We start from the raw sequence: 12,158 nt of genomic DNA, 5'->3' as shown, positions 1-12,158 counted from the left end.
TACAAATGAATCTTAATGAAACACATATCTTGCATTTCCAAAGTGAAAGTGGTAACATTTTTGCACTATTTTCTCTCCATGACCGCGTAAGAGTAGAGGTCACGACTGTGTTGTCAGGCACTTCCGGTATGCGGGACGATGCAGTGATTTCAGTGGTGAGTTCATGCCTTCATTTGTTTTCACCTGCGATTTTGCATTATTCCAGGTGGTACGATATTTTTGACGAGGAATGGCACGCTTGACACTTGAAGCTATCTGAAGCCATAATTAGCTTGCTAATATTACTTGGAGGTTGTCTGTGGGAATCTCCTTTTTACACCTGTTACCGCGTCGCGGAGGTAAACCATCTGCTCCGCACTGCAGGGTTTTGAATCATGCACCATTTCGCTTGCTCAGCTGGACAGTTTAGTGTTTACTTTCTGTCACAGCGAGAGAGATCTGCAGAAAGTTTAAGTGTCAAAGTGTCAGATGCCTAGTTGTATGTGAGAATCCGCGTGAAACCGTGATGTGTTGGAGCGAGAACATGCGTTGTGCCCGTGTTGGGAAGATTATGCTGGTCTGACTGATTTGCATGAAATCAATATTTGATGGGACACACCCTCTCAGCACCTTGCCCTTGTGTAGCCAGCCCGCACAGCATGAGGGGGAGGGGGGTGCAGGATCTTTTGATAATAAATGATATGGATGTCACTGTAGCTCAATTGGTACATGTAAGTAGTAGCCTCACAGTGGAGGTCCTGGTTCCAACTACTAGTACTAACGTTAGTTGGTAACTGGGAAACCAAGGTTCAAATCTGGGGAATCGGGAAGGGGATCCTAGTTGGGGCTGCATAATGCAATTTGGTCTTTTGGAAGGGACGTAAAATGGCTGCCCCATGTTTGAGGAGGTTATAACGGCCTTATTACTCTGAATTGTACTTTCTGGCCGTACTTGAACGTGAATTTATGTCACTTAATATGTTTGTTATGTTATACATTGCTGTAAAGGACAATCGTTGCTATTGTCAGTTTTCGTCAGTTTCACATACCATAAATTCTTTTACTTTTTGCAGCATTTTCTCAGGAAAAGGAAGTGTTTGCGGTATTCTAGATTCATTGTGGAAACAATTCTGTAGTGTAGTTTTATAGTCATACATGGGACACATTTGGAATTTTGGAGTGTCCTGAATTTGCAGCAGAGAGGTCACCATGAAAATAAAACTCTGCAAAAGTTTCAAGACTTAAACTACTTTATCTATGACATGTTTGCTTGAAATAATGTTACTTTATATATTGTGTTACCTGCACTGGCACACTATGACTCACACCACCGATTTAACACAATCAATCAATCAATCAATCATACAATAACTAAATCAGCCGGTGGATTGGTCAATTGCTGAATTGACCTTTATTCAATTAGTACACATTTTCCCAACTTGGCCATTGAACAAGTACAGGTCACTGATGAACAAAAACATGTTTACAACACACACATGTTGGTACAAGTATGGTGGACACCTAGCATATAGGTCCGGCTTCTTCTCACTTCTTGGTTTCAGTTTATAAAAATGCAAGATGGTAAAAATAGCACTGAACAAAATCAAACGCCTGTATGATTTGGCCCAAACAGTAGTTTATTTACTTAGTCTTGTTGAGGTACGTAAAGTATTTGTTATGATGTCAGGTAGGACATTTATTATTTGTGCTAGTAGAAGAACAGCAGTTGACATTTTACACAGCCAATATTTTAAACTGTTGACATTTTACCGCGATAGAATTTTTATAAAGACAAGTAAACAATGTAAAATATTCAGATGTATGTAGTTATGATAAAACAACCTGACAGAAAGGCTGTAGAAAATACAGAATGCTGTAAATCATGATATCATAAGATGATAAGTAGGTCATAGATTATGGGTTACTTGATATGGGCATGAAAAGAAAGACAATCCTGATTTGTTAGGGTACATGTATAGAAACCCATGATCTTTTGATTCAATCAGTTAGAATAGTCGAGGAATACCATGGCGGTACCAAAATTGAATTAAATCAAGTGGGTATGCAGGCTCGCTTGCTATGTTAAATGTCATCCTGTCAATGCTTAGATAGAACTGTACAAACCATTGGAAATATGATTATGATATCACTCACAGTCTGTACAAACCATTGGAAATATGATCTGTGCATGTGTTTCCCACGGTATTGTGACATGCCTACCCTGTACAGTTCTTCTATTATACTTGTTTTACTGTAAAATTGGATATGTTTGTGGGGATCAAATTTTTCATTAGTAGAAAATGGAGTGTCAGCTGATGTTTAAAGTTTGCAATTGAAATGCAGGGTTTTACTGTAAAAAGGGAAATGTTCATGGTGGATTTGAATTTGCAGTGCACTGTTAAAATACAAACATAAAACCACTGCAAACATTTACCCTCTTACAGTATCTCTCCTCTTGCTAGTCAGAGCAATTTGGTAAGAGTAAGGACATCATTCTTTCAGGTCAATAACCTTGAGTGCCTCGAGTGATTGAAATCAGCCCGCAGATTGGAGAGTCCTGTGCATTTTCATTTCCGTTTGCAGATTCAGGAAGGATGTTGATTCCCCCATCCCTCTCTAACCAATCTCTTTGATCTAGAATCCATCACAGTTGGGATTGATTACTGCAGTATGTAGTGAAATATACGATACATCATACAACTTACAAGTTAACTTCTAAATGGTTTTCTGACCCTGTTTTAAGGCAATGATTTGTACACATATAGACAAAAATCTTCTTAGTGAGATCTCTTATTATTGATAGGGACACTTGTCTTTTTGATGTGTCATTCAACCCCTGGGACAGGGGCACCAGTCTTGTTGGTTGTGTCATTCAGCACCAGGGACAGGAGCACCAGTCTTGTTGGTGTGTCATTCAGCACCATGGGCAGGGGCGCCAGTCTTGTTGGTGTGTCATTCAGCACCAGGGACAGGGCACCAGTCTTGTTGGTATGTCATTCAGCACCAAGGACAGGGCACCAGTCTTGTCAGTGTGTCATTCAGCACCAGGGACAGGGCACCAGTCTTGTTGGTATGTCATTCAGCACCATGGACAGGGCACCAGTCTTGTCAGTGTGTCATTCAGCACCAGGGACAGGGCACCAGTCTTGTTGGTGTGTCATTCAGCACCATGGACAGGGGCGCCAGTCTTGTTGTATATCATTCAGCACCATGGACAGGGACACCAGTCTTGTTGGTAAGTCATTCAGCACCAGGGACAGGAGCACCAGTCTTGTTGGTGTGTCATTCAGCACCAGGGACAGGGCACCAGTCTTGTTGGTGTGTCATTCAGCACCAAGGCCAGGGCGCCAGTCTTGTTGGTATGTCATTCAGCACCATGGGCAGGGGCGCCAGTCTTGTTGGTATGTCATTCAGCACCATGGACAGGAGCACCAGTCTTGTTGGTGTGTCATTCAGCACCAGGGACAGGGCACCAGTCTTGTTGGTGTGTCATTCAGCACCAAGGGCAGGGCGCCAGTCTTGTTGGTATGTCATTCAGCACCATGGACAGGGGCGCCAGTCTTGTTGGTATGTCATTCAGCACCATGGACAGGAGCACCAGTCTTGTCAGTGTGTCATTCAGCACCAGGGACAGGGCACCAGTCTTGTTGGTGTGTCATTCAGCACCAAGGGCAGGGCGCCAGTCTTGTTGGTATGTCATTCAGCACCATGGACAGGGGCGCCAGTCTTGTTGGTATGTCATTCAGCACCATGGACAGGAGCACCAGTCTTGTTGGTGTGTCATTCAGCACCAGGGACAGGGCACCAGTCTTGTTGGCATGTCATTCAGCACCATGGACAGGGGCGCCAGTCTTGTTGGTATGTCATTCAGCACCATGGACAGGGACACCAGTCTTGTTGGTGTGTCATTCAGCACCAGGGACAGGAGCACCAGTCTTCTGGGTGTGTCATTCAGCACCAGGGACAGGGGCACCAGTCTTGTCAGTGTGTCATTCAGCACCAGGGACAGGGCACCAGTCTTGTTGGTGTGTCATTCAGCACCAAGGACAGAGGACAGGGCACCAGTCTTGTTGATATGTCATTCAGCACCAGGGACAGGGACACCAGTCTTGTTGGTGTGTCATTCAGCACCAGGGACAGGGACACCAGTCTTGTTGGTGTGTCATTCAGCACCAAGGACAGGGCACCAGTCTTGTTGGTGTGTCATTCAGCACCATGGACAGGGGCGCCAGTTCTGTTGGTATGTTATTCAGCACCAGGGACAGGGGCACCAGTTCTGTTGGTGTGTCATTCAGCACCAGGGATAGGGGCACTAGTCTTGTTGGTGTGTCATTCAGCACCAAGGACAGGGCACCAGTCTTGTTGGTCTATCATTCAGCAACAGGGACAGCAATTCTCATGAGCAAGATTTGATAATTAAAACATTGCAAGTGCAACGAACTGGCCATAAATAAGAAGAAAAATCAATTTGACCTGGGTGGAGATGTAGGTCAAAGGTGATGAGATAACCACAGATATCACACACAGAATCAGGAGTAAGTGACAATGATATCACAAAACCCATGTGTGACTGTAGCTGTAATGTTATATCAGGGGTGGTACTGATAGAATACATCACAGTTGAGGCGCAGCTTTGAAGTGTGCATAATTGATTGGTATAGACAGAGTGGGATCGCAAGGGAAGGGTCAGGTCCTGGTATCAGAGCATCCTTATCCTATCAACAGCACAACTCATCAATTTATAGAAAAAAACAGACAAATTATAGAAACAAATATAATAGATTGGTTAATGACAGACAATATCAACAATATTTAAAGATAATTCAATCTCTACAACTGGTTAGAATACAAGTTAGTGACATTAACTTGTTTCACCTTTTTTCCAGCTAGATTAACTTCCATTGATTTGTTCTGCCATTCTGGTGACGCTGAAGAAGAGTGGTGGATGTCACTTGAAACATTTGTAGTTGTAGAGTTGTAGAGACTGAATGGTCTTTGAATTATACAAAGGTTTGATTTTCCCTTTGACTTTCTGTTGTATCATGCAATATTGACTGGTGTGCCGTGCAGCTGTTCATTAATAGCGTAATCATCCATTGTACTAGTCTGCTGAGTTGGCTGGAAAATTCCTCCACACATAATTGGCATACATCTAGTCATCATCGGCAAATAGCTGCGACATGGTCCTGTTATTATTGACGTAATTGTCAGGGCTGGGATCTGTAATGGAGATTTGTTGGCAGGAGTCCAGTACATCCTTCTGTCTGGCCAATCTGTTTGGGTTGATCGTTATTCCAGAGGATTTGTAGCGCATAAGCTGATGTAAGACATACCAATAGGCTTGATTTATGCGAGGAAAATTTCTGGAGGTACAACAACGGCATACACCAAGATGGTACGTCTGTAGTTGTATGATGCTTTTGTCATTGCATATAGATAAGCCTTTGGTATCACACGACATGTATCTTTTTTTTATTGTCCGTTATGTACCATCTCAAGGGTAGATGTTCAATGATATTTTTTATGGACTACAAGAGGTATTGTTTTTTAATTAGCGATTAACATACTTTGAGATGAGTTTCGTGGCTTAACATAGATATGTTACAATGTAGCATGTTTTTGTTTTAATAAAGATTTGCTGAATTAAAATTCAAACCTGATCAGCACCAAGGACAGCATCAGCACCAAGCTGTTGTCATCTGAATAACTATTTTTCTCCAGATATCTAGTTTCCACATTCTAAATTTGATCCCTAAAAGTCAAGTCATAGAGCAATGCTCTTACCAGTGTTGATTATGTTTCAGATTTCATGTATTAGTACATTTGTATATATTGTTACAACTTACACATAGGTGTAACACCTCACCGGTCCCATAGCATCATCGGCCGTAGGGGCAGCAATGCCATCAACATATTAAGTCTTCCATCTTCGTCTATCTTCGGCCAAGGTTTCTAGTTGGTACACTAGGTTTACTTCTAGGTGCCATTAATGTTTTAACCCTTAAAAAAGGGCCATGCCAATACAATGATGGCCATCATATGGTTTTCAATAATATTAAAAAGTTTATATCATATTCTAAGTAACAAATCCAATAATTTTGGTGCTTGTACTAGTTGTAGGCTGTACCTGTAGCATTGACATAATAAAGTATCAGTTGCTTCTCCCTGAATGTGATTAACAACTTAGTGAAGAGTTGATTTATCTTTATGTGAGCGGCATACTGAAACGTTAGGGGAGACATAAACACATTACTATTCAGACAATATGATAATCCCTACTGCCAAAAATCTTCATGCACACTACTTTCCTCTGCCAAGCCCTGTGAGGCCTTTGATTTATTGTTCTGGCTAGAAAATCTAGAACATTCTAATCTAGAACTTTCTAGCATGCACGTGCATAAAGTTGATACTGCAGCTCCATATTTCTTATATGTTCAATTTGGAATGTTACTATGGGGTTACACATGTACAGTCAAATCTGTATTAGCGGCCACCTTTGCATAATGACCACCTGGCCATTGTGGTTACTTTTTGGCGGTCTCTTGGATTTTTTACATTAAGAAATAGTCTGTAGCAGCCACCTGTCCAATGCTGCCACGGCCACACGATTTCCGGTCCCGCAGATACAGAAACACTGCCTATTGTGACCATACGGCGGCCATATGGCACCCTGCGCTTAGTTTAAAATCGTAGTTTGGAACGATTTGGAGTTTCCGATTAGGTCATTTTTGCGGTAACGGAAGGTACGCATGTCTTGAACGTTAGAGTGCAAGTCTTCATCAGCAAATTTACCAACATTGCGCATGGCAATATCAATCATTTTCGGTAGATTTGACTTTGACAGGGTCAGTTGAATTTTGAGACGATCGAGACAATGTTACTTGGCAAGAAAGATTAGTGGGTTCTGAAATCAGCATTTTCTGTATAGTGGCCACATTTCTCCAGTTCCTTGAGTGGCCGCTATAGACAGGTTTGACTGTACTACAATTAGTATTCTCGCCTATAACCCTATCTCCAATTCGATTGCCCAATTTGTACTGAAACAGAGATTATGTGCAGTCTCCATTGTCTGTGTCCTTGGTAACCATTGATCCTGAGAGAGTCGTATCCTTGACCTATGTCCGACCAATATTGTCTGGTTGCACATATCTACCCAGGGGTTACCAATCCTTGTTACTGGGTATCAGACGGTGTAATGAGATTGGTGAGGCTTATCAGTGAAGTGTGTGAACCTGAAATTTGGGTTTGGCAAGGAATATCTTTGTTGGATGCCGGCTGTTTTTGTTCCATTACCTTCGCCAAGAGGGTTATGTTTCCAGCAGTGTGCGTGTGGGTGTCTGTGTCACCACGAGAACTCGAGAATGCCTGGATGGATTGTCTTGATCTTGAACTTAATGAGACCTCAAAATGGTTAGATTTTTGCCCCCTCCAGTGGCTTGTTATGGTACTGCATTGAAACTTGGGATGGGTTTTGATATCTAATGTTCTGGACATGCTATGGTCATGATTTTTGAGTGGTACATTGTAGATACGTGTAGCTTTTGAAAGGGAGAGTAAATCTTGTGAGTTTGGGCCCCCAGCAGTTATTTTTGGAACTACAGGAGCCTGTTTTGTGTCAGACCAAGGAGCTTTTATCGATAAAAGCTCCTTGGTCAGACTGAAAGAGAATGACTGAAAAAAAAGTGTACGAATTTATAATTTTTGATGTGTACAAATATAGATTGGTAGATGTTGACAACTTGTACTTGACCAAGGACTGTGACTCAGAATATTACACCTTCATCCAGGAAGATTCAGTGATGCTGTAAATCTTGGAGTCTTCACAATATTATTTTCCCGATTTTTGCATTGTCCTCCTTGCCTCGAATACGTATCTCCAATGTGTTTTTAAACCACAAATTTAGAACCTTCTATTGCAAAATCAAGGCCTTTCAAATATAAGATAATGTACATTAAACTAGATTCTCACCTCCCCTGTACACACAATTCTGTCTAACCCATTCCAGTCCTAGACTAATTAACAGCAAACCATGAGCTGAAACATTACCATTCTGTTTTCATCATGTGCTTAACAACATTCTTACCTTGGGGAAAATAGTATCATTGCCATGAGATGTGGAAATGAATTGGTACCTACCAGATGATTTGATTATAATGACTTAATGATAGCAGAGTCCTGATTGCAAAGGTAACAAATGAGATAGTGCTGACAACAACAACAACAACTACAACACACTTTAATATCTTTAATCATTCAATTTGGTGAGAGTTACATGTATCAAAGGGAGTACTGATTACTCAGTACAATTATGTATTACGTGTCATACATTGATTTTTCTTAATCCACACCAAATCATTGTAAATAGTAATACTCTCAGTTACATTAATACTATTCACAGTCAGTATTTTTATGCAATACATCTTGTCTGAAAACTTAATCTTTGTATAGATATTCTTTGTAAAGATATAGTTATTGTCACTCATAACTGAATTCCCTTCTAACCATACCATTGAAATCTATTGCTAGTCATGATCAGTAAATAGTTTTTATTGTGAAACTAAAACTTTTATGAATGATTTTCATCTTAGAAATAGCTTGCAGTTTATGTATAATTGCCAATGAGAAATATTATGAAGCCATCTATAGACTTAATAGCTATTACCTCTCTACTAGTATATGACCATTACTTCTCTACATTCCAATAAAAATGTGGTTTTATACAACAACCATAGAGTTCCAAAGATGGAATTGACATGAGACTAGTTTCCAGATAATGTTCATCTAGTTTTAGATTGGAAAGGTTTTCCCTCATTTTAGCAGGTTTGGGGGATTTATGCATTATTGTTCGGTACCAGATTCTTGACAAAATATTCTGCCACTGATAGCTTTTGTATTGATTTATTACTCCAAGTTGATATTTGGTTAGCGTCTGCAATAGATTTTGATTTACTTGCACAAATGTTAACCTTTTCGTTTAATATTCAGAAACAACCCATTCTGACAATGATTTCTTGTTACCATTTGAAGCTCATATATGTTGGTAATTGTTGAATGGTACCTCTTATAATGACTAGATATAGAGGTAATTCTGATCATTTGTTTTTAGTAGAAAGATGGAACCAAACATTGGTATTGAATATGATACTGTTGATCTTGACATTTAAAAGTGATGCACTTGTAAAAGTGTTATACTTAGGCCACACTGACTAATATATGGATAACATCCCCCAATGCATAAATTTTTGTCTCTAATTCCAAAACAAACAAAAAAAGAGGTTTACAACGGTTACCATACTGTAAGTTTTGTATTGAGCATGCAAGAATATATTTTGGTGCAAATGATTTTTTTGCCATGTGTAAGAAGTAAGTTGAAAATGTATTGTGATCCCCAAACAAATCCAGGAAGAAAATAAGACAGCACAAAAATAAAGAATCTATTGGCTTTTTCTAACATTTGTTATGTTGCTAGGTGTTGGGAAGACAATTGTCAAAGTCAACTTTGGGCCCCCTGGTGTGTGACCTTGGTACTGCAATAGAACATCCATTTTTTGGTATCACTTGACCACAACATGATTGATTTTTTGGTAGCAGATAGTTTGTGTTATAAGGAAGAAGTGGCCCCCTAAGAGCTTTTTCTGGAATTGCAAGGGCATTTTTGTCCAAGTGTTTTTTTACACTTACTTTTTGGGTGCCCAGAGGATTTCATCCATGTAATCAAAACAAATCAGTCATCACAAATTGTCTTGTCTCAGTCTGTTTGGAAAATGAGCTTCATGTTTTATAGCCAAACTCTGAATTCCAGACTTTACAAAAGCACAATACTGCAAATGCATACACATGCCTGTGAACCACAAATCACAGAGGAACACTGATATGGCCGCCCGTGGCACTTCACGCTAGATGGGATGTAGATGGTTGAATTTTACGGTGGGTAAATCTTGTATCTCCATCTCTGACCTGGATGTTGTGAGACTGTCGTGAGTGCTTTTTTCGCCGGTGGCTACAGAATGTTTGCAATCATTCCCAGCACCTGAAAGCATGTGAGCAATATGGTGGCTTAAGGTGATGAGCCTATAGTATTGATTTTACAGGAAGGGGAGGGGGGCAGAGATGTGAAAGTGATATTAGGACTAAGAGGACATGATAACAATAACTGGTATTTTCTACACTCGTTTCATGAAGCAAAGTACTAGTAGCACTGATTGAAAAAAATGATCAAAGTGTTTCCTAGATATTTTTGAAGAAGAAAAAAATTAACAAGTCTCATGGCTTGTAAAATTTACTTTTGTGTATGTGAGAGCTACAATTAGTCAATTATATCTTTTAGGTAAATTGATTTAATGCACATGTTACATAGAAGTATAATATAATAATTTAGTATGTGCTATTTACATTAAGTACATGAAGGTATATAAATTAATGTACAAAACAAAACAACAATAGCAACAGAGTTAATGTTGCTGATTGTTAATTATGCACAAAGTCTTATTTCTTTTGGATTGAAATCCATATATAGATCATCATCATATATTTGTATTTATATATTCTGGATCTTTTAAATCCTTTAAGCCTCTGCATACATGTAAATACTCTAGAGTAGTGCTGTGTAACTTAACATAACATTAGGTGCAGGTACAGATATAGAGGTTAAGGTACAGGTCCAGATCTGTAACATGAATGAAAAGTCAACAGAATCTTTATTTAGACTTCAGATATATTTTGCAGAGAACCAGTAGTGTTCTTGAAGTCCTCTACAGATCAGTGGTGATTTCTGCTGGATTTCAAATGAAAGATGGAACTGATCATCCATGAAATATCTTCATCATTTTCGTGTTCTAAATTTTCATATTCTAGGTAACAAAAAAGATAACATACGTGAGTGCAAGTCTGTTTAGGTACAGTATGGGTATAGGTATATTAATGTTCTGGTATATTGGCCCTGTATCTAAATGATTTTTGCGGTATTGTACTAGTGTGGGTACACTGATATTCTGGTATATTGGCCCTGTACTTCTTAAATGATTTTGCGGTATTGTACTCGTACCGGGTGCTGTATTCTACAGACATGTTGAAGATGAACTACACAGGCCTTAACAGCATACATGACCTATAACAGGCTACAGAGGCTTAACTACACATGACATGTGATGTAGTGTGCAGGGACAGGCAATCAATTTCATGGAAATGTCACCGTTATACATGTAAGTGACCTAGTTTAAAAAGGGGGAGGCATATGTGGAAATTATGTACAAAGTTTACATCTAGAGGGCTCTAGTTTGATGTATCATTATAATCCATGCTAGGATTTGGATCCCTAGTTGGAAAACAAGAATTTGGTGAACTAGCTACCTACAGTGAATGCTGTACAGTACATTTTGTAGTAGGGACAGGGACCAAAGTGTTGGTATGTAAGTCACTCACACCCAATGTATGGAAGAATTTGATTTAGTGTTGTGTCAATGGCACTCGTAATGTGAGTAATTCAGAACTGGGATGGGATCCACATTACCTAAGATGTAAATGACACATAGAATCACATGATAATTGTAACATGTGCAAGGACAGCATTCAGCACCAAGGACAGGAACCACAATGTAACCACAGCTGTTGTTGAGCACCAGGGACAGGCACCATCATGTGAGTGTGATTAGCCATTCTGGTCCTGTGAGAACTAGTATCATCATGACAGAAACATGGTAATATACATGCTGATGACTTGATAGTCAATTTTACCATCAGTTGGTTTCCATTATATCTGCCCTCTCAAGAAAGGTAACACAGGTGTGCTATCTAACAATTGGTAATTGTTGTAAATGCAAGTAACCTATATCAGAAAGTGGACAGACATAAAAATCATTATGTCCTTTTTAGATTTAAATGTAGGTGTATGTACCAATGACACTGCATGATATCCAATCTTAAAGGATGTCTTAAAACATGGGTAAAAATTCATTGTTTCATAAAGGTACTGCTTTATGCATGCTTTACAAATGCTTTTGCCTAAAAGATCAAATCTCTTGCAGTGTGTTGACCTATGGTAGGATTTGGATTACAAGATAGGCAGTCAGCATAGAACAATGTTGGTATAGCCAGACCTTTCCTCCACCCCCCTCCCCCTTCTTTCCCCATTTCTAACACATACATACAACCTCTGGGGCCCCAGCCTTCACATAATGTA

The 12,158-nt window shown here is 39.7% G+C and overlaps 1 protein-coding gene across 1 annotated transcript in view; it reads left to right on the top strand.

Moving 5' to 3' along the window:
- Nucleotides 1-84: 84 nt before the first annotated feature.
- LOC118417339 overlaps nucleotides 85-12,158 on the top strand; it is a 63,796-nt gene continuing 51,722 nt past the window's right edge. The window contains exon 1 of the mRNA XM_035822884.1: nucleotides 85-155. The gene's annotated coding sequence lies outside the window, so the exon portion shown is untranslated. The remainder of the gene's footprint in view (nucleotides 156-12,158) is intronic.

This window comes from Branchiostoma floridae, chromosome 6, assembly GCF_000003815.2.
Source record: "Branchiostoma floridae strain S238N-H82 chromosome 6, Bfl_VNyyK, whole genome shotgun sequence".
In the NCBI taxonomy this organism is placed as follows: domain Eukaryota; kingdom Metazoa; phylum Chordata; class Leptocardii; order Amphioxiformes; family Branchiostomatidae; genus Branchiostoma; species Branchiostoma floridae.
Note: the sequence above shows the minus strand (reverse complement) of the source record. Positions and strands in the feature narration are given on the sequence as shown.